This window comes from Perca flavescens, chromosome 18 (genome assembly GCF_004354835.1).
Source record: "Perca flavescens isolate YP-PL-M2 chromosome 18, PFLA_1.0, whole genome shotgun sequence".
NCBI classification, from domain to species: Eukaryota; Metazoa; Chordata; class Actinopteri; order Perciformes; family Percidae; genus Perca; species Perca flavescens.
The window spans coordinates 9,301,500-9,325,998 of record NC_041348.1 but is presented as its reverse complement, the minus strand read 5'-3'; the positions used below and the strand labels follow the sequence as shown (position 1 = coordinate 9,325,998).

Sequence of the window (24,499 nt, the reverse complement as noted above, 5' to 3'; positions counted from 1 at the left end):
TCAACAGAAAATATAATAATGAAAAGAGGAATACAAAATGTTAAACCAAACATGCAACTAAATATTGCACATTCGATTAATTGCGGTCTTCACAATTAGCAAAACGCATTCTTTCAAATCTCGATTTCGATTTGAAAAAGATGAATCTTTCAGCCCTAGTTAATAGTTCACATAAACCGGACTGAGTACAGAGACGGACTCAGCCGGCGCTGGCAATGTGAGTGTGAGCTCTCTTTGCCTGGTTAGGCTCAAATATGGGGAATTTACAGCTCACAGCAACTTAATAAGGTATAGTGTCTGGCTTTGTTTGATATCTAGTGTCTGCAAAAAAAAAAAGCCTTTTTACTGAATTCCCTCTTAGCAAGTGAATTTAGGATGGGCTTTTATTGTGAAGGCTAGACAATTTAAGCTGGGCTTTTATTGCGAAGGGTACACAGAATAAGTAAAGCCAACTTTTTTTTATAATCGCTGGTTCAAGTCCCTGTACAAACCAAATATACTGTAGAGTGTGAACTAACAGTCCCTTTCATAGAGCAATGAGTGTTGTTAATATTCTAGTCTATATCCACAATGTTCCACTTCCGGCATTGTTCAGGTGCTGCTGGAAATTTCCCTGGATGTCTTTCATTCCGGCGGGATGTCCGTTCCCTTACGCTTTCCTTGTGTTGGCATTTTAAACTCCCATCCCAGAATGCTGTGTGGACTCCCCACACCCTCTGGCAATGCGACACTATTGATATTCTGACATATAAGCTTGTTTTCATTCCTTTACATACACAGAACATAAACCAGATTTTTTTATATAGATACATTGAAAAAAACATGTCACTGTTCTCTGGTGGAAAAAAACTTTGTCATAGAGACATTGTTTCTGAATTAAATTAAACATAACATAGCTTAATTAATACTAATAGTATATGTAATAATCTAAAATCATCATCAATGCGTCAGCCAGGCTCTAAATCTTAGGGCCTGAGTATGCTTCAAATTAAGTGCTAACCTGTCTAAAATGTGTGGTTTATTCTGAGGGTCGTGGAAAACCCAAAACAGAATAGGTATTAACCTCTGAGGAGCATGAACGTGCTCAGGAAACATTATGGTAACCTGCATGCTGGAATATTTGTTTTGTATATGTTCAAATTTTAGAATGACGTTGGAAAGATCTGCAGTAGTGGGACTATTGAGTACACACTAATCCAGATCTAATGCTAGATATTGCCTGAAGTTTATAAATGTTATCTGTTTTGTGATTGATTTATGTGATGTGACTGATCTGATTTTATTAATATAATGGTTGTGAACCAGACAGTCAGCTATAATCCAGCCTTTTTTTATGGCACGCCATTTTGGACCGAGCCTGCTGAGCAGGGATTGACCCTTGGTGCACTCCTTCTGATTGGCACAGCTGACCACAGGATAGATGTTAGAGATACATTAATTCTGATTGCTGAGGCAGACTACAGCCTTTTTGGGATTGACATATCCAAAAAGCTGCAGTAAAAAGACTGTGAGGAAAAGGGGAAGTAGTAATTTAGGCTTATTCAGAGCAGTATGAAAATACACTGCAGGCTGCAGCTTTTTTACTTTTTTATAAATCAATGTTTGCAACAAGCCAGTCAGAGGCTGGATTACTTTCTCAATCTCATCAAGCAGTTCTCCTGAGATATTGAGCTATACTTGCATACGTTTTCATTTCCATCCAAATACACCATGTGTGTATTGTCGCTAAGGGTGTCCAAATGAAGCTTTGTGCTTGACTTTAAAGGCATTGACAGCAAATGCCTCTTTCATCCAAAGAGGACAGTCATGCATCACCTTCCAGCAGTCAAACAGCAAATCATTTGGTAGCAACCAGGTAGGAAAGAGCAGCACAGCCAAATAAAAAGAGCCAATAGAGGAGTGCAGAATGCACCACACATCACTGGAGTTTTCTTTTTAAAGATCACAGAGCACAAATTACTTTATTTGTGAATATGTGTGGGATTTCTGTTGTTCTTTTGTGTGGAGATATACGGTAGTGTCAATAACTGAACAATTTGCTGAAAATATCTTATTGTGCAATTCAAATGTGATTAGTTTTGGAGCAAAAAATCATGTCTTTCTTGATTCTTTTGAAATATTTTTTCAAAACTTTCCTGGGTGTTTTGGATGTTGTCTTTTCTGAATGTAATTTCAAGGAGAACCACTTAAACAGGAACTAATATATGGGGCCAAGGATCACTCGACGAGCCTCATTTTAAAGGGCAACTATTACATTACATTACATGTCATTTAGGTGATGCTTTTATCCAAAGCGACTTCCAATTAAGTGCTTTCAACCCTGAAGGTGCAAACTCCAGACAACAAGTATTATGTGCAAGTACATTAGCTTTAAATAAGCAAAACTACAAAGAGCCATATGAAAGTACAGCTTCAAGAAATATATATATATATATATATATATATATATATATATATATATATATATATATATATATATATAATATATTTTTATGTTTATCCGAGGTGTAGTCGGAAGAGATGCGTTCTTAGCCTCGGAAGATAGGCTGTCGGCCATCCTGATGTCAATAGGGAGCTCATTCCACCATTTAGGAGCCAGGACAGCAAACAGTCGGGATTTCGTTGAGTGATTAGTTGTCCCTCTCTGTGAGGGGGCAGCAAGCAGGTTGGCTGATGCAGAGTGGAGTGGGCGGGTTGGGGTGTAGGGTTTGACCATGTCCAGGACGTATACTGGGGCTGATCCGTTGGCCGAGATTACAGCTATGTTGCGATAGCACGTAGCTACTTAATAGTTAGCAGTATGCTAACATTAGATTGTAGTGGAACGAAGCAGCACTTTCTACCGTTAAAAATCGCAAATAAAGGCTTTTAAACCAAATATTACTAACAGTAAATGTTTCAGGAGTAATGGGGAGAATTTAACGACACTGGCAGCCAAAATGACATTGTTTACTGCCGTTAGCATGTAGTTACATGGGACAATGTTAACACTGCAGTGGGTTAAAAACTCCATTCCTGCCTACTTTGGAGCAGATGACCAATCAAAGAAGTCTGGCTCGTGTAAGACTTAGCCGAGAGTTGAAAGAACTGTTGAAACCGGGGTGTTTTGAATATTTGGAAATCTGAACGTTTTAGCTCACAGGGATTTTTTTACAATACGTATACCTCATTATTTATACAGGTCTTTTTTTTTAAAGCCCTACTGTTGTTCCTGTGAAGTTTTAAAAATCCACAGGGGAGGGTTCAGGGCAGAGTAGTGCATTTTCTCTCTTGGGGCAATGACATGTCCTACAGACAGGATTTCATGCATTTCTTCAGTCACATTCTTTCTGCCTTTCCTCTTATCCCTAAAGAGTCTGAGCAGCAATTGCAGCTGAGTGGATCAATCTGAGAATTGCCCATGAAATTCAGAGCGTTCCCAGGCTGAAATCCTTCTGATTATGTTTCACGCATAATAGGAGGATTTTAACGCACCGCGCTGAGTGTACACAATCTCTGGCACACTATCCGAGTATTGAGTTGCACCCTGTAATAAACTCCACTGGCTGGAGGCTTTAAAAGTCTCAAATTACCTTTCAGTTCATTTACATCTTTCACTCAGGACTGATGCAAATGACATGCTGAAATCCATGAAGGATTGAGTTTTCTTTAGTACTCTTTCACTCAGAACATTTCATTTACAGTTCAACGTTTGTTAATATTTTGCTGCCATCTTTTTCAGTTTTCCAAATTATTGGGCTAATTTTACCGAATATAATGCCATTTATATGACTGATTGAACTGATTGAAAAACACTGTAGCTTCTCACGGAAGGATTCTTTCTAATTAAAATCTTCATTTAACAAAGCAGATCGCAAATGGTGGTCATGTTTCACCAATCATTGTCCCTTGCAAATTGCAGAAACATTTGCAATCCTACAAGGCGCTTGCATTCGCATATGTGGGATTCAAGTATGCTTTTGTTTTGATTGATGACATTTTTCAAAATGAAAGAGGAAATAATCCCATGTTGCAAATCACAGCAATCGTTGCCCACTGTGTACAAAACTCAGTCACATATTCTGCAGTTTTTCTTCACATTCACATGTTGGTTTCCTTTTACACTCATGAGACAATCAAATGGGAAATTTGACACTTTACATTCACAGATGTAAGTTTGAATACAAGTGTGTGTATCTAGATTGTGGAATGATTCCTGACATTTTTATTGAAGCTCTGCAGCCGTGCCTGCTTAATGAATTGAAAGGTTCCAGATCTTTATATCAAACAATAATCAAAGTATTTTGACCAATATCAAATTGCTTGTTTCTTAGACTGAGTTGTTTTTGCAAATAGGCTTTTCTGATGTCAATAAATATTCAGTGGGCATGCTGAATACATGTCAGCCTCAGTAGAATAATATTGACTTTTCTATAAGCATTCAAAAACTGCTGCTTTCTATGACCTGCTTTATATTAAGCTGGCTTGTCACCCTTCAAACCTGTTCAAGAGCAAGACGAGTGACAAGCAAATCTCAGCAACATGGACTCCTACTGTTTAGTTTGATGCAGGACTGGGTTCACTGATAAGCTGATTTAGTTTGTCAGGTGGTATTACGGCTGTCAGCCTTCATGCTGCAGAGGGGCTGCAGCAATCTCAGCTCTCGCTCTCGGGTTCCGCTCAGGCCCAAAAGGCAGATCACCACAGGCGGCACAGGGGTCAGAGGTGAGGGAGATAGTTCTCTTACTCATCAGGCAACTCAAGTAGTGCTCAGGACAGAGAGTGAGAGACAGGGAAGACAGCAGAGCTACAGTATATGGAGACTTTCACGGTTACCAGGTAAGAAATGGGAAAGCCTTTGTGTAATTAAATTCATTTTTAAAAAATTTAGTGAGGCAGTAGCTCAGTCCGTAGGGACTTGGGTTGGGAACTGGAGGGTTGCTGGTTCAAGTCCCCGTACGGACCAAAGTACAGAGTGTGGACTGGTAGCTGGAGAGGTGCCAGTTCACGTCCTGGGCACTGCCAAGGTGCTCTTGAGCAAGGCACCAAACCCCCCCAAACTGCTCAGGGTGCCTGTCCAGCCCCCTCACTCTGAAATCTCTCCATTTTCTGCATGTATAGGACCTGAGTGTGGCTGTGTATTTCAGTGTGTGTGTGTTCTAACAACAGAGTGAAGTAATTTCCCCACTGGGGATCAATAAAAAGTATAAATGAATTCAATTTAACTTTTGTTCCATTCAGTTCTGTTCAATTGCCCAATCAGCAGACCTAGTGAGAACTTTCCCTTTAACCAGATGAAAAATTTGAATGTTTTAATGAATGCATAAATTTGATTAAAAGATGAAAATACCTAACGCAAATGCTTTACTGCAAACAAATACAATACAATGTTTTGCTGTCAGATGTTACTCTTAATTTGTCCACCCCCTGTAAACTACAGGTGAGTCAGCGAAGGCATGTAAAGACTATCTCTGTTACCAGATAAGAAAATTAATGTTTCAATTAATACATTAATTTGATTAATTAAAGTGCCATACTGCAATCAAACAATACAATAACATGTTTTGTTTTTGCTACATTCTACTGTCTACTGGATAATACAAAGGAAAGGGGTGTGAAGACTATTTCTGTTACCAGAAAGGAAATCTAAGCTTTTATTTTGGAAATGAATTTGTTCAACAGACAGGAATGCTTTACTGCAATCAAATACAATACAATATCTGTGTTAGTGGCCCCTGTATACTGAATATTCTCATACCACACACGTATTTCTATTTTTCAGCAGATATTAAAGCTTTAGTGCATAACTTTTTGATATTAATGAACTGTCACATTCAAGCCATTGCCAAATGAGTTGCTTCAAAGCTAATTAATACCATCAGCTCCACACAACTCTCTCTGTATTTCTCAGTATGGCTATGTTCAGAAGATTGATCCAGCGACTTTCGCACACAGAAACTCGAGTGAGTGAAGATAATTACCTTTTCTGAAGTGTCCATGTTTTTTTAATCCTGTGTGTCCCCCTTGGCTACTAGCAACTGCGTGGAGGAGGGGTGGGGGCTCACAGAAGGCTTGTATCATGTGGACGCACCAACAGTTTTGTTGTCATTACTTAGATTTCCTCATGGGGGGCGACAGAAACTATGCACTATAGCTTTAAGTGTTAAAACTATAAATTGGGCAAAATTGCACAGTATGAGTAAATTCAAAGAACTTAATGTCTCTCTAATGGGCTAAAAGAGGGCTTCCTCCCCTCCAAAAACAACATTCTCTGATAAGACTGTAAACTGTTATTTAGCCTTGGCTGCTACTCTCCCCACTGAATCTTCCTGTACTCTCTTACATCCACCTCCTCTACTCACTCTAATTTGCTCTCATTAGAAAAAATAAGCCTGTACTTTTACCTTGTTTCTGTTACGTGTATTTTTAAGGGGCTGAAGTATACATTTGTTGCATCTTTTCTTAGACTTGTACTCCGACTATCTTTTTTGCTTTTAATTTGGCTGACGTATGCATTGAAACGTGTTTTACCTTCTTATAAATAGCATATGCTTTATATGGTGATATCTAATGAATGCCAGGTTGTGGATGCAAAAGATGTGTTTTTTTCTCTAACATCCACTTACTTACCCTATAGCCTAAGTGCTTAAAATAACCAAGACCTAACAACTATATATTTCGACTAAGGGACAGTATGAAAATTACTGGGGTCGGGAGGAGGGCTAAATCATATATTTCATTCTATAAAAAAGGGATTTCTTTATATAAAAAGGGGATTTTATGTTTGTATTGGACCATCCCCTTTCAATAAAAAAAATTAAATTATGCAATACCCTTCCCCAAGATCTCAGGACAAACACAAACCTTTTGTCTGAATGGTAAAAAGGACAATAGGTTAATTTCCTGAACTATGAAAGTTATAGTTCAGTTTGCGCTGCTATGATGGATGGCAAACATGCTATTTCTTAGCTGCAAATATTTGTTATTTGCATTTTGACACCAAAGTGATATGTGTAAAGCAAGCTCTCAGCGTTTTGGTGACAGTTTGGCTCACTGTGAAAGAACATTTCAAACTGTATACAGCCACAGTCAACACCGTTTAATTTCACTGATCAGAAGACATCTGGGAACATGTGATGCTTAAAAAAAAAACTCAACTGCATTTCAGGTGAAAAAATACATATGTGTAAGATCCTTTAGTCAGTGTGCTGTGTTGAGGACGAAAAGAAGAGGATATTAATATCAGTGTTAGCATCAGATTGAAGTATTCTGTCAAGGTTAATTGGTACCACTTCTGAGGAAACACAAATGGCTCTCTTCTTCATCATCCATTGCAAACACTTAAATGAACAGGGAAAAAGAGACCATCATTTGTCCACTTGTTGAGTTCCTATTTTCAGTGGACTGCTCTTTTTGCATTGCAAAATGCAGGATACTTATTTGTATTCTCTTAAATTGGAATATGAAACAGTTCAATAGCATCTCACACTTAAAGGTGCAATATGTAATACTGACAGCTAGTGTTTAAAATAGTTATGGCAGCACAAATTCAAAATACTGGAGAGAGTCGTCTCCCCGGCCCCCTCCTCCCCAGACTCGAAGTTCACGGAGGTTGCCAGGCTGAGACTGCAGCATCCACAACAATGTTGCTAGACGCTTGTCTCACATAGCCAGACATTACTTCATAGCACAGCGGAGTAGCTAACGTTAGATGCTGGCTATATTGATAGTCATAAAAGCCTGTGCTCACGCGGAGCTCTGTACCCAACTGACAGGCACACTTTTTCAGAAGCTAATGTTTACCTGTTCAGGAGGAAATTAGCTAACTCGCCGTCCTTTTGGGCTCTATGCTGTCTCTATCTTTCAAATACATCTCCAATATTTACCCAGGGTTTGTTACGTCTATGGTCACGCAGCTGTTATAAACATGCAGTTTTTTTTAGGTTGGGTAGAAACTATCTCCGTTGATCCTGTTCGTTTGTTTGCTGCATTCATGGCTGAATGAATGCATGATGAATGGAAATTTCAAAAGGAGGAAATACTGGCATTATTAGCATTGTTGTCAGAAAAGACAGTATTTCAACTTAGCATGTTTACTTAATATCTGATGACGCATTGGGGTCATTTTTGGAGTTATTACAGTATATTACATATTGGACCTTTAAATACCAAATGCAGAGACAAAATTCTATTTATTTTTTGCAAACTTTTAACATCACATCTTTGCCTCAATTTGCACCACCCAGGGTGACTCCGCATCCACTCAGGACTTTACATTGACATTATGAAATACACAACCTTTAAAAGTTTCTTTGCGTTAGACCTGAACATAATATCCAGCTCATATACGTATATTAATTTACACTCATTGGGACAGTGCAGAGTGGGTGTCATGACTTGATTTAGTGGGCATTTCTGACTAGTTTGTCTGCCCATAGTTCGGCGTCGAGGAGTACACCTCTACATATATGTACCAACTGAGCTATCCGGGCGCCCAGCAATATCTTTTTTAAGTATTTATTTTCCACATGGCAACCATGTAATGGTTAAGGAATGAATGTTGCTAAAAGAATATTCATCCGCCCTTATCTTTTGTTTTAAGGTAATACTGTATAGCGGATATGTTTGCACACACATATGCACAAGGGACGATGAATTCCAGCATTATAACATGGTAATTACCAATTTTGACTTTTGATTTTGAAGGTATTACACTGATAGGAGTGCAGTCAAGACAGAAACCGCTATGAGGCAATTGTGTATTCCAACCAGCAGCAGAAGACACTAAAAAGGGATAAAAGCAGCGCACACACAAGTTGACTCTGTTAAATGCCCAAAATTGGGTTCCTCCTGTGCAGGCGTTTACTAGATTATAAATCATCTGTGCTTTGTTGTCATTTCAATGTTTTACACTGTGCAATGTTTTTAAATTAACCAAGATTGGATCAATTTAATAGGCATTAGCAAAATATCAGCAATGTTAATGTTTATTGTATTTTGAATTACAATTATATACACAGTTTTGCTTATTTCATTTTTTTACTATGTACTCAGTAAGCACAGTGCCAGCATCAAAAATATCTTTGTCCAGTAGGGTTGCTCCCTCTTAGTCGATTAGTCGACTAATCGGTCATTTTGGTCTTAGTCAACTTAGATTTCTTTAGTCATGTTTTATGCTTTTTTCATGCTGAATGACTTATTTCCAAGAAACGTACGAGCACATCTCTGGTAAACACAAGAATTTAAGTGGTGCTCTTGCATGACTCTTTGCAGAGAAACTCAGATTTACAGATCTGTCGATTAAATCAACTAATCGATTAGTCGATACAATTGAATGAGTGTTAGTTGACTAAGAATTTCTTCAATTGAGCACAGCCCTATTGTCCACAAAGGAGACGCCTGATTGAAAAAGTTGTATGGTTTTATTATTTTTCAACAATAAAACATTTTATCAGATTTTTTTAATTCTCAAATATTTAAAATAATATAATATAGTATTTAATTGTATTTAATAATGATATATCAGTATTTAACAACATCCATTTGCAGTTGGGCTGTAGTGGACAATGACATTATTCAGAATTTTTTTTTTTTAAGTTAACCAGTAGTTCAATAACTATTTTTCTGATAAGGTCCACACCGAGAGGTCGCCAGTTCAATCCCCAGACCGGCAAGATAAAATCTGGGTGGGAAAGGGAAAGAGCAGCACTTGTCCCTCCCTCATTACCACCACTGAGGTGCCCTTGAGCAAGGCCCTTAACACCTGCTGCTCAGTGGCCCGCAGATCAGACTGTGGTTGTACTGGGCAGATTCTAGGTATGAATGTGTAACTGTGTGAATGTGACTGGTTGTTGTTGCAAATGAGAAATTGTTCTCAATCGACTTACCTGGATAAATAAAGGTTAAAAAAAAAAGTATGTGGCTCTTGCAGCTGGGAACTCTCAAATCCACCTCTATGCAGACGACACCATCCTGTACACATCTGGCCCCTCATTGGATACTGTGCTATCAAACCTCCAGGAGAGCTTCAATGCCATTCAGCACTCCTTCCGAAACCTCCAATTACTACTAAACTCTGGCAAAACCAATTTCATGCTTTTCAATCGATTGCTGCCCACCCCTGCCCTTCCGATTAGCATTACCACGCTAACCCGGAATTAGAAAATGTGGCAGTGTACAAATACTTAGGTGTCAAACACATAAACCACCTTCAATCTAAAGTTAAGTCTAGGATCGGTTTCCTATTCCGCAACAGGGCCTCCTTCACTCATGCTGTCAAACTCACTTTGGTGAAAATGACAATTTTACCAATTCTCGATTTCAGTGATGTCACTTACAGAACTGCCTCAAACTCTCTCCTGAAAAAACTAGATGTTGTCTACCATAGTGCCATACGTTTTGTGACCAGAACCCCTTATAATGCAACCTCTATGCATTCGTTGGCTGGCCCTCGTTACACACTCAATGCTTATCTCACTGGTACCAACTCATTTACAAGTCCTTGCTAGGCAAAGCCCCGCTGTACCTAAGCTCACTGGTCACAATAGCTTTACCCAAACCTCCTTCGGCCGCCACTCCTTCTAGTTCTCAGCTGCAAATGATTGGAATGAACTACAATATATATATATATATATATATATATATATATATATATATATATATATATATATATATATATATATATATATTATAGTAGGAAACTGGAGTAAGTGTTGGGTTTGCACTACCAGCAAGAAAACAAATTAAAGTGAAACTAACTGCTAGCTACTATTACCAATTACTAACTTAAGTAACTTAGCATGGTATAAGCGTCTTTTAAATATAGTCATTGTTTACTCTGCAGCTAAGATAATTAAAAGCCACTATTTAACAATTTGCAATAGTCTGTTAAAAAACCATGCTCCAACTTCCTGTTGCTGTAGCTAAGCACCTGACCAGAAAATATGGTATAATGTGCAATGTGTACAGCAGCTCAATAGCCAGTGGACCAGATCACAGAGTTAGTGTGATATGTTCTCTCTCTTAGGGGACCACAGGCCATGTGGGCATTGTCTGGGTATGGCTAAAATAAGTCAGATCATTTTACAGTCTGCTGACTAACAAGGCGGTGAGATGCAAAATTTAGCATGGTTAGGACAGCATTTACAAAAACACAATGGATATTACAGAGTGCCTTGAACTATATTTCATAATTTGCATGTGATTCAGTGGGACCAGAGTGTTACTTGCTGACATCAAAGTATGTTTGTTGGGGTGTGTGTGTGTGTTTGTGTGTGCATGTGTGTTTGTGCGTGTGTTCCATTACTGAATGGAAAAAAAGGACATTTAGATAATGGTTTGTCCTATTGATATTTAGAAATGCTCCTCTACTCTTCGAGCCTCTGAGTGGGTGGGCAGTGTATGCATTTCATTGACAGCTGAGCCAGCAGGGTCACATAGACACAGTGTAAACAACTTGCAATGATAACCTACAAGCCAAGGACAGAGAGTGTTGTGTTAGCAGTGGTGCTGAAGAATAAGGACCATGCCATTTAGTTTCACATTTTTCAACTTTTTAAGCTGTTCACTGTGCTACAGCGTACTAGCTAATTAGCCATCTAACTGTCTCGAATCAAGTGACTCTGACAAACTGCACTTTTTCCCTTGCGTACCATGCAGCACATGTGTTTGTGTTGTCCAAGTTGGAACCATGTAATGGGTTTCCCTTTGATTACATTAACACATTTCCAAGTTAATTTTGACTAATCAGAATTACTGTAGACTTCAAAATATCTTCAAAGGCATTTAGCAACAAATTCTCTAAATTAAGTAAGAAAATAAATTGTTTGTAACATCCAAGATCATGGTTTGGGTTTAAATTACTCCTCTGTTATGGTTAGAGAAGCTTCGTTGTCATAGTTAAAATAATAACCATTTGGTTAAAGGAGAAGTGTGTAGGATTTAGTGACATCGAGCGTTGAGGTTGCAGATTGCAACAAACTGAATACCCCTCCTCTCAACACCCCCCTTTCCAAGCGTGTAGTAGAACCTATGATGGTCTTCAAGTAACATTAAAATGCACAAGGCCCTCTCTTGAGCCAGTGTTTGGTTTGTCTGTTCTGGGTACTGTTTTACATATGGTGCTGCAACATGGCAGAACCCGTGGAAGAGGACCCGCTGCCTATGTAGAAATGAAGGGCTCATTCTAAGCTAACAAAAACCCAATTCTTCATTTCAGGTTAATACACTAATGAAACATAATTATGAATATTATATTCCATTTCTGCCATTATATCCTCCTAAATCCTGCACTCTGGTCCTTTAAGGTTATGGAAGGATCGTTGACTGGCTAACAGAAAGACGAAACAAAATGGATGTCTCTGGCATTTTGTTGACCCATTCATCCACCCCGACTTCCACCCCATGCAGATTTTGTGACTCTATAATAATGTCACCTGACTTCCACTTTTGCTCCTGTTGGGAGCTGGTAGAGGAGTTATCACTTAAACAAAGAAACATATGTAGTTTGGGAGCACTTGTTGAAACGACTGATGCTGTCATTGTAGATGTCCATTTAAGAATATCTAAATCTTTTTAAAATATTCACAATTGAGTTTTGACTAGTAAGATCTAAGTTTGAGATTTGGAAACAATTTAAATATGTTTGTGAATGTGCTGAATTAACAATAGCTATAATTGACTGTGAAAAGGTAGCCCCTCCATTTCCCCAACTCGCCTGACATTCCCTGAGACATTAAAACTGACTACCTTATCCTACACGCACAAACACGCTTACACGCACACACACTGTTAGCTTCTAGTGTTTGTAATTCCATGCGGTGCCGGCAACGTGATTCATTCCTGCGCGATCGTTATTCACACAACTTTGAGTTACTCACCAAACATCTGCAAACCACATAGCGAATGACGCGGTACCCATCGATTCTTCTCCATAACCCATTCCATTCTGTTAATCCATACATTGTGCACGCAAACACCAACAATACACTGATAGCGCTTTCACTTACTGGTCTGGCATCACTTTGTTTCCCCAACGAACCCAAGCCCCATGACAATGTGCGCAATACTGAGGAGCTTAGCTCATGGTTTCACTCCACTTGCCAAACTGTTTAAGACACTGTGGCTCCATTAAAATCCAGGCAGCCTAAAACTAAATCTGAGCCCTGGCTAAATGACACGACTCATGCTGTCAGACGTGAGTGCCGTAGAGCTGAGCGTAAGTGGAAGAAGGACAAATTGCAGGTGTCCTTTCAAATGTTAAGGGGGGCTATTAATTACAGTCATTAATAGCATTTTGTCCTCAGGTGTGGTCCCTGAAAATTTTAAACATGCAGTAGTACAACCTCTGATTAAAAAACCTGCTCTAGATCCTGCAGTCCTTGCAAATTTCAGGCCTATTTCCAAATTGCCTTTCCTTTCAAAAATCCTGGAGAAGATTGTGTACAGTCAATTAATGGCCTTTCTGGAAGAACTTAATATTCTAGAGGTTTTCCAATCCGGTTTTAAAACCCTGCACCGCACAGAATCAGCACTTGAGAGTTTTTAATGATATATTTTTAGCTACTGACTCTGGTGACTGTGTTATCCTTGTGCTTTTAGATTTAACTGCTGCATTTGACACAGTAGATCATGAAATATAGATCTCCCTTTTGAAGCAGTAGGTGGGCATCAGCGGCATAGCACTGGAGTGGTTCAGGTTGTACTTAGCTGATCAAACGTTCTGTGTCAGCCTTGGTGACTGTGTATCCTCCACTGCTCCTCTCTCGTGTGGGGTCCCACAGGGCTCAGTTCTTGGCCCCCTCCTTTTCTCTCTCTATTTACTCCCATTTGGTTCCATACTTAGGAAGCACGGCATTTCATTCCATTGTTATGCAGATGACAGTCAGATTTATGTACCTCTTAAAAAGAAAGATGCATACTCTGTCGGATTGCTATTTAAGTGTCTCGACGACATAAAGGCCTGGATGGCTCTGAACTTTTTAAATTTTAATGATGAAAAGACGGAGGTGATGGTTTTTGGTAGCACCACTGGGACCCCCCTGTCGATCTGGGTTCCTTGGAACAGTTTATTAAACCTAGCATCAAAAACCTAGGGGTTAAAGTGGACTCAGAGCTTAAGTTGAGCAGTCAGATCAAGGCTGTTGTCAAATCAAGCTTTTTCCACTTAAGGCAGCTGGCCAAAATAAAGCCAATACTGTCAAGACAAAACTTTGAGACGGTAATCCACGCCTTTGTTACCACTCGGCTGTATTACTGTAATGCACTTAATGTGGGGGTAAGTGGGTCTTCCAGCCCGTCTCCAGATGGTACAGAATGCTGCTGCATGTCTTTTAACTGGCACACATAAACATGAGCACATTTCCCCCATCTTAGCCTCACTCCACTGGTTGCCTATTCAATTTAGGATCCATTTTAAAATTCTTTTATTTGCTTTTAAAGCCCTGAATGGTCTTGCCCCGCCCTACCTCGCGGAGCTTCTACACCCTTATATCCCCACTCGCTCTCTCAGGTCAGAAGATCAGCTGCTCCTGAGTGTGCCTAAAACTAAGCAGGAGCTCAGAGGAGACCGTGCCTTTGCTGTTGCGGCTCCTAAATTATGGAATGATCTGCATCTGCACGTTAAACAGGTCTCTTCTTTGTCTGTTTTTAAATCCCGTCTTAAAACCCATCTCTTCTCTGTGGCTTTTGACACCTAGTAAGATGTTGACTTGTTGTACTTATTTTAATTATTTATATTGAGTGGTTTTCATTGCGCAACTAATATTTTGTATTCATGTTATATTGTTATGTATTTTATTTATGATGTCTGATTTATTCTTCTGTACAGCACTTTGTTCAACTTTGGTTGTTTTAAAGCGCTTAACATATAAGTTGGATTGGATTGACAATGGCTAGTTTATTCCCTGTTTGGGACAGGAGAAAGTGTTGATCTGAGTGGGGTAAGCTATTGTCGCAATACAAAATGATTGGCTATATTGCAATGTAATTATTATTTACTTATAGGCAAATCATAATGTTAGTATTATTATTAGTACTTAAATGTATGATGAGCTATATTTCAAGGTATGTGTGTGATAGATAGAATATCTGCTGAATCACTATACATCACAAAACACCCTGTCACGTTGGTTTCTACCAATTAGATTATTTGAAGGGCTTTATTTAAAGCCAGGGTTTTCTGCCCTCAGGGGGAGAGTCTGGAGAGTGTCAACTTGCTGAGAGGTTGTGTACGGAGAATTATTGAGATAGAGAATTTTTGCTTGTGCTATTTAAATTGAGAAACCTTTTCGGAAGTCTTTTTTGTGTGCCCGGATGACATATTTTATAGCACTGTGAATAAAGCTGCACTTTTCATAACAATCCACGTTTGCGGTTTGCTGTGTCTTCACCCCATCACCACCCAACCACAGTGTGTCCTTGTGGCCACCATCCTGTGTGGACGTGGGCTGCAAGGCCCATTTTTCACATTGACATTTGTACTAGTCAGAACTACACTGGAGAAATCTTGAATTGGAGTTGCTACTAGTCATCATTTATGTAAAGATATCTGGAAATTATGAGAGGCCGTATAGGAGGTAATTCATACTTCTGTCTTACACACACTATCATAATCTTGCATATACACCACTATACTCATACACACACACTATTATAATCCTTTTATATACATGTATGAGAGGGTATAGTTGTCTATGTGAGAGAGGATAGTAGTGTGTGTGTGAGAGTATAGTGGTGTATGTGAGAGAGTATAGTAGTGTGTGTGTGAGAGTATAGTAGTGTATGTGAGAGAGTATAGTAGTGTATGTGAGAGAGTATAGTAGTGTATGAGAGAGAGTATAGTAGTGTATGTGAGAGAGTATAGTAGTGTATGAGAGAGAGTATAGTAGTGTATGTGAGAGAGTATAGTAGTGTATGTGAGAGAGTATAGTAGTATATGTGAGAGAGTATAGTAGTGTATGAGAGAGAGTATAGTAGTGTATGTGAGAGAGTATAGTAGTGTATGAGAGAGAGTATAGTAGTATGTGTGTGAGAGAGTATAGTAGTATTTGTGAGAGAGTATAGTTGAAAAGGAAGTTGGTTTGATCAATCAGGAAGACAGCTTAAATTCTCACTTCCTCATTGGCTAAAAGGGCCATTTTAAATTATCATTATCTGGTGGGCTTGCTGCTTTGAAAGTACAGCTAGCACCAACTCAGAGGAACAATGAACATTTAAATCAAGCAGCAGAAACTTTAAGGAAAAAAACAACCTTGTTGGACGAAAACATTTATTCTTATTTTATTTAGTTTCTTTTTCAAGGTCAGTTTTTCTTTGTGGAAGTATATGGTTATGAGGAAAACATTGCTCTTTTTCACTGATACACTGCGGTGTGTTCAGAGAATTGTGAGGGAAACTGACAATTTGGGACATGACATTTTGGAAAGATTAATTTCTGAGCTCAATGGTTATAATTATAATAATAATAATAATAATAATACATAAGTTTTATATAGCGCTTTACATGGAACTCAAAGACGCTTTACAAACAAAAGAAACAAACAAACAAACATACTCGGACGATCTCTTTCTTGCTCTTGATTAACCAGCAGTTTGAAGAGGATGACAATCAGGGAAGCTTTGGTGTAGAGCTGAAGATCTTTGACCGAACCCGACGGGACCCGACAGGACCTTAATTTCTATCATTTTACACGGGCTCGCGCTCCGAGTTGCGCGCAGCAGTGCAGAACATTTTAGTTAGGAGTGACAACGCTGAAATGAATGAAGACCCCCCAGTACATTTTGAGACTTCAATGTTGTTGTTCCAGAAAATGACTTTATTTTCAATAAAACAGTTATGAACAGAATTCTAGAAACTGTAGACCCACTAGCCAATGACAGTAACCATGGCATTCAATTATTTTTTAGCCTAGTGAACTCCAGCAGTGAGCAACTTCATTAGTGTCAAGGCAATTAATAAAAGGCCAGTGACAAGTTTCCTTTTTAGTCAAATGATTATTCTATTCCATTTTATAAATAGATTTTATTGATTGTTATCGAAATAGAACATAACCAACATACAAGTGCTCTCTGTGTTCACAAAAATATCAGAACAGGAAGGAAATAAACCACCATTCACACCAAAATGACTTCAGGTAGCGCACAACTGTCCTTACCCCAACAAGTTAAAGAAGAGGAGAGAAAAGATAAATAAATTTTAAAAAAAAGAAATAATAAAAATAATTAAATTAAAAAAATAACAGAAAAAACATAAAAAATTAAATAATACAAAAGAAAAATATATATAAAAATAAATAAATCAAAAATTAAAAAGGAAAAAAAAAACACATACATACGCACACACACACATATCCATATATATATATATATATATATATATATATATATATATATATATATATATATATATATATATATACATACAGATATACTGCACTCTTTAATAATAATAATACTACATTTCATTTATATAGCGCTTTTCATGGTACTCAAAGACACACACAGGCTGAATATCGTCACCCAGTCAGATGATTGCAACTCAGCTAGCCAGCCAGCCGATGCAAGACCGAGCATTCTTATTTAACCTATCTTTGCTGTAAAACGCCTACGCCTACTCTGTCTTTACCCAAAGATAGGTGAAATCCAATAAATGCAGAACTACATTGCAATAAGCTGCGCACTGATAGCAAATTACAATGTGTTTGAAATTTAATAACAGGAGCGCAGCAATGGGTACTACAATTACCAGTATGCTTCCATAACTGCTGCTGCTAGCTTTTTCTCTTAGTCAAAGTCAAATGTACATTGTACAGTAAAATATACTGTGGTTAATCAAAGGGCTTTACAGACAATGTGTCGTCTCTCTCATGTAAGCAGATTTAATTCGGAAACCTGATTTCTGAAATTATTTCACACAGCTTGCTCAAACTTGCTTGATCATATTAACTAGCACTAGCTAGCTAGTGGAGATATTGCAAAGTTTTCAATGGAAAATGGCTAGCCCGTGTTATGTGGGTAGCAACTAGCTAGCCGCTAACCATGCTAACATGAATTTGGGGGGGGACAGATAGGATGACGTTAATAAAAAAGGGGTCCTATGTCAGAGGTCCTTGGCTATTTTTATCATCAACTTACCTCTTCCTGGATTTCGACGACGATCCACGAAACGCTGTCTCGTCTGGTAAAGGGGTCCTCCGTGTTCCATTGAGCTAGCTAGAAGTAACAGTGCTAGCCTGGAGAGGGTCTGACTGGATTTACAGTTCCACCCCTGAATAATCTCTGCATCTCCGAATCAGAGCTCTGTTGGATTTAATTTAATTGTCGAGACATTGTTGACAATAGCTCACCATTTCCTAAAATATTATTTAGAAGACCCACAGCTTCAGTTAACCTCTTTCTATCCATTACAGCTCCACTTCAGCCAAACTATTATAATGACGGTGCCGGAATTTGACCGTCAAATACCAATACAAAATACAATACCTTTGTCAACCAATCAGGAGCTGAGTAATCAAACTCCCTTCCGTTTCAATCAAACTCTCTCACACACACTACTATACTCTCTCACATATACTACTATACTCTCTCACACACACTACTATACTCTCTCACATATACTACTATACTCTCTCACACACACTACTATACTCTCTCACATATACTACTATACTCTCTCACACACACTACTATACTCTCTCACATATACTACTATACTCTCTCACATACACTACTATACTCTCTCACATATGATACTATACTCTCTCACACACACTACTATACTCTCTCACATATACTACTATACTCTCTCACATACACTACTATACTCTCTCACATATACTAGGCTACTATACTCTCTCACATACTACTATACTATCTCACATACAATGCTATACTCTCACACACACTACTATCCTCTCTCACATAGACAACTATACCCTCTCATACATACATGTAAAAGGATTATAATAGTGTGTGTGTATGAGTATAGTGGTGTATATGCAAGATTATGATAGTGTGTGTAAGACAGAAGTATGAATTACCTCCTATACAGCCTCTCATAGGAAATCACATTTCATACAGTCAAAACTGAAATATAGATATCTTTTTTATTAGATTCACCATACAACTCAATGGGGCATTTTTACTAGTCTGTAGTTTGTAATTAGAGATATCTCAATTTCAATCTTCACGAGTTAAAATATTGTTAGACATTTAAATGGAAGTTTTGACTAGTGATGAATTCATTGCAGATACAAATTTCTGAGTACTGATATCTTTCTCAAAAGAGAGCACAGAACATGAAAATTGAAGTAGCAGAAAAAAGATTTCAATTTCAGTTGCATTTCCCTTCTTTCTTTGTACAGGGTACTTCCAGATATGCTTTTTTTATTAAGGAACTGGCATATTACTTGTTCTTGTCAGATTAGAACCCTCCTACCTTTCAGGAACTAAAAATGATGGCTTGACCACCATACATCATTAGGTTTATCTGCTTGGTTTCAAAATGGAAACACACACACACACACACACACACACACACACACGCATACATCCTCTTTCCCTCATCTAATCATCCAAGTGAATCAGCCAATGTTGTGGCTGCGGTTGTTTTCACCCTGGGCAATAGTCCCATATCACATATCTCTCTCATTTTCCGATGGGAGCGATACATAAATCAAAGTTGCTTTAATCAGCGTTATCATTACTGTCCAAAACAGACGCATCATTACTGCAGGTATCCTTGGGATACTCTCATCTTTTTTCCCAAACCAAAACCACAACAACAGAGAGTGTTATCAGGATTAAAAAACCTCAGTCTCCCTCCTCCTTGTCTCCGGGGCCAGACCAAACTCTTAGTTCAAAATGTTTGTTTACTAGGCCGGGATTTGAATTCGGCATTCAAGGTACTGCTTAGAGTTTTTTGTTCTACAGTAAAATGTAATTACGTGTGTGCATTATTTTTGGTTTTATGAAATTATGAAGGGATCTCTATGTTAAACTCAGAGAATAAATACAGAAATGTTCACCATCGCTATTTGTTGACCCTATCAATGATACAAAACAGAAAGAGAAGGTGGGCAAAGTCATAAACACTAATGAAGGCCTTGAAAGTGCTTTGTCTTCCTGTATAAATCTGTAAATAGCTTATTGAAGCATGACACTGTGCCTCTATCTTTGTTATGTATTAGTTTTTGATGCCAGCAGTGCTGTGTAGCTGCAGGATTCTTAGCTTTGCTGTTTGTTCAAAAATATTTAATATATATATATATATATATATTTTTTTTTTTTTTTTTTTTTTTTTATCTATCTGACAGTTTGTGTTTCCAACTGTTTGACCATGTATAGTGACCTCACCATGTTAACAGATTGTAGCTATTACTTTGGTGAATACAGTGTTATTATTACCTGAAAGGATGAAAAGACCCAAGTTGGAATTAGCCATAATTGTCTTCGACCCTTTCAACCCATGGCTGTTTTTCCGTAGTTTTCACTCCTTTAAGTACAGGCTTTTCGGATAGTCATAACTAGGCATGTCATATATTTGTTATTAATTTGAGATATTTGGCTACTCAGAAATGCCATCATTTGGCATATCAGTGTTAGTAAACATGTCCTACAGTAGGACATTTTTTATCAAGTGTGAAAGCAAAGAACATCATGCTTCCTGTTTGCAATGTAATCATGGTTGTACAAACAATGGATTAATTAATGTTTATACCAAAAGAATCATTTAAACTTGATGAGCATCACAAAATCTTAAGGTATAAGGAGCCTATTTTGTATATGATCACTAAGTGGATTTATGGATGTTTTTTGGTGATCAATGACCATGGGTGATCTATGTATGTATATGCAGGGTTTGTGAAAAAAACAGAGGCAGCATTCTACGTTCGATCATGTTCAATCTTAACTTTACTAACACCCCTCACAGTGCTCCTCTCAACCCAAAGGCAGCCTCACAGCACTTCATGTGTGAATGATTCTGTGTGTGCGCACGTGCATGTGAAGGAGAGAGGGGGCAGCTGACAGCACTGCAAGGGTAACAAGCTTACTAACACCCCTCACAGTGTTGTAAGCTGCACCCCGTTCCCTACACGCAAACAAAGTCATATAATAAATTACAGGGAACCCAGCAACAGCAATGATGAGCTTTTCCTCCATTTTCTTGGAACTCATGTTTTGGTAGGAACAAAAGTTTACATCGTATGTTTCTCTGGAATCAGCCAGCGCGAAGGACGTCTGTATTCCGATTGGTTGCTGGTCGTTTGCGCGCCATAGCCACGTCATAGCCGCGTCATAGCCGCGTCATAGCTCATTACCATAAAGTTGACCAAACTTCAACTTTCTGCTTGACGCTCTGGTTGAAACGCAAACGCCGACGTTTTTGCTGCTTTTTGCAGCTGAGAGAAGCCGGATTCCATTGAAAATTAATGACTTCCTGTAACTTTGAAGCTCAAGTCGGCGGCGTTGTGTACATACGAATACGCTCGCGTCCCGCGCAACAACTAGAGGTGACGCCGAAATGATCAATGCAGCGTACGGACCTTGAAACACCTAATAGTGCTTCACTTGTTTCCAGATAATTTAATTAATTCAGGTAGGTATGCAGTTGAGTTCTGCACTGCACTGAGAACAAGTGAAATTATCACTCCTGACTGATCATCAGATTAATATCAAACCAGAGCTGAGTCAAAAAATAAACCTCTGAATGACTTGTTGAGTTAGAGGTTTGTCTGTCATGTACGGGGGGGCAGAAATGTAATTCCTCCATCTTAATACAAGCAGCGTGTCCAAGCAGAGACAGCGGATGAGTGGGAGAGCAGCAGGATAAACACTTGCTGTATTTAAGGAGGCATTCAAACATAAATATAAAATCTCTCACACACTGCCTCCATGTAGACATGAAACTAAAATGTTGTTGTAACGGTCTTAAAGGGAATGGGAAGTGAGATACAGATGGAAGAAGGGAGGGAACAGCGACTTGTGTATATACTTTGTCAGCTAGATTTTCAAGTTCCACTTCCGAAATAATTATGTGTGCACATGTACTTGTAAACCTAAGTGCAACCCACACCAGCCACGTCACGTAGTGATGCATCGCATCAAGGCAAGTCATTTGATGCCCATAGCACACACCAGATGCAGTATACAGACAAAGTATTAGTCAGGGTACAGTAGCCAAGATGTGCCAATGTGGGAAGCAGAAGTGATAACATTGCTGCGTTTCTGGAGAGTTGACAGACGTCAATGCTGTAAAATAAGACTGTGAAGTGTACTAATGCGTCAAGGCATCAAGACAGTGCTGATGTGGAGAATGTAGGGTTAGACAATTTGTAAATGAATAATTTTAAACTCTTGTCTCTGAGTCTGACCAAAAGTAAACACAGACACTACATTATGGCTAACTGCAAAGTGATCTACAGTACATCTGGGTCAACCTTCTAGGCTTTTTGTCTCAGCTACCTTTGTCGGGTTGGATCATAGCGGGTTAAGGCGTAAAACCAGATGCCAGTGTTTATTGGTGGTGGGTCATACATATTGCAATCCATACATAATGCCTTTTCACATGTTTTGCGTGAGTCATCGTTTCCCTGATTTTCTACAACAAAAGTGGCCAGTGCAAAGTTAGCATGACCCAACTCACAACATCCACATATATGGGAAACACGGCAGGTTAAATATACCAGAATTTACCTTTAAGGCAAGGCAAGGCAAGGCAGCTTTATTTGTATAGCACATTTCAGCAACAGGGCAATTCAAAGTGCTTTACATAAAACATTAAAGAGCAGTTAGAAAACAATTAAAAAACAATAATAAACAAATTAAAAACATTAAAAGACAAGAATAAAATTGATAGTGCAGTATAAGAATAAAAGTTACAGGGCAGTATAAGAAATTAAAGTTAATAAAATAGATTATTTAAAGAAAAGCAACATCAAAAAGATAGGTATTTAGCTTAGATTTAAAAGAACTGAGAGTTGCAGCGGACCTACAGGTTTCTGGGAGTTTGTTCCAAATATGTGGAGCATAAAAACTGAACGCTGCTTCCCCCTGTTTAGTTCTGACTCTGGGGACAACAAGTAGACCTGTCCCAGACGACCTAAGAGGTCTAGGTGGGTCATAATGTAATAGCAGATCAGAAATGTATTTTGGCCCTAAACCGTTTAGTGATTTATAAACCAGTAAAAGTATTTTGAAATCAATTCTTTGAGGCACTGGAAGCCAGTGTAGAGACTTCAGTGGAGTGATGTGATCCACTTTCTTGGTTTTAGTGAGGACTCGAGCAGCAGCGTTCTGAATCAGCTGCAGCTGTCTGATTGATTTTTTAGGGAGACCTGTAAAGACACCGTTACAGTAGTCAAGTCTACTGAAGATAAAAGCATGGACAAGTTTTTCCAGATCCTGCTGAGACATAAGCCCCTTAACCCTTGATATATTTTTAAGGTGATAATAGGCTGATTTTTTAATTATGTTAATGTGGCTTTTAAAATTTAGGTCTGAGTCCATGACTACACCAAGATTTCTTGCTTTGTCTGTTGTTTTTAACATTGTCGTTTGAAGCTGAGCGCTGACTTTCAATCGTTCCTCTTTTGCTCCAAAAACAACCACTTCCGTTTTTTCTTCATTTAATTTAAGAAAGTTCTGGCACATCCAATCATTAATATTTTCAATGCACATATTTAATTGTTGTATTGGGCTATAGTTCCCTCGCGATAAGGTTATGTAAATTTGTGCGTCATCCGCATTACTATGGTAACTTATTTTGTTGTTTTCCATAATCTGAGCCAGTGGAAGCATGTAGATGTTGAACAGAAGAGGCCCCAGAACTGAGCCTTGGGGAACTCCGCACTTCATATTTGTATGCTCAGATGTATAATTACCTATAGACACAAAGTAGTCCCTATTCTTTAAATAGGATTCAAACCACTTTAGTACTGAGCCAAAAAGACCAACACAGTTTTCCAATCGGTCAAGCAATATGTCATGGTCTACCGTATCAAATGCAGCACTGAGATCAAGTAATACTAAGACTGAAATTTTGCCACTATCTGTGTTTAAGTGGATGTCATTAAAGACTTTAACAAGAGCCGTCTCAGTGCTGTGGTTTGGTCGAAAACCTGACTGGAAGGCATCAAAACTGTTGTTTAGCAATAGGAAAAGGTTGAGTTGTTGAAAAACCACTTTTTCTATGATTTTACTTAAAAATGGAAGGTTTGATATTGGCCTATAGTTGCTCATTAGTGTCGTGTCTAGATTGTTCTTTTTTAGGAGTGGCTTGATGACTGCAGTTTTCAGGGCCTGTGGGAAGATACCTGAGAGCAGAGATGTGTTTACAATCTGTAGAAGATCAGAAGCCAAACAATTCGAAACATTTTTGAAAACACCCGTTGGTAGAATATCAAGGCAACAGGAGGAGGTTTTCAGATGTTGTATAATGTCCGCCAGGTTTTTAAGGTTGATCGTATGAAATTGTGTCATGTCGGAATTTGTTTTGCGTGCACACTGTAACAACACATAACCT

General features: G+C 38.5%; 1 protein-coding gene across 1 annotated transcript in view; it reads left to right on the top strand.

Moving 5' to 3' along the window:
* The window catches only part of lrfn2b (leucine rich repeat and fibronectin type III domain containing 2b), a 92,249-nt gene that overhangs the window by 12,690 nt on the left and 55,060 nt on the right, over positions 1 to 24,499 (top strand). The window lies entirely within an intron of this gene.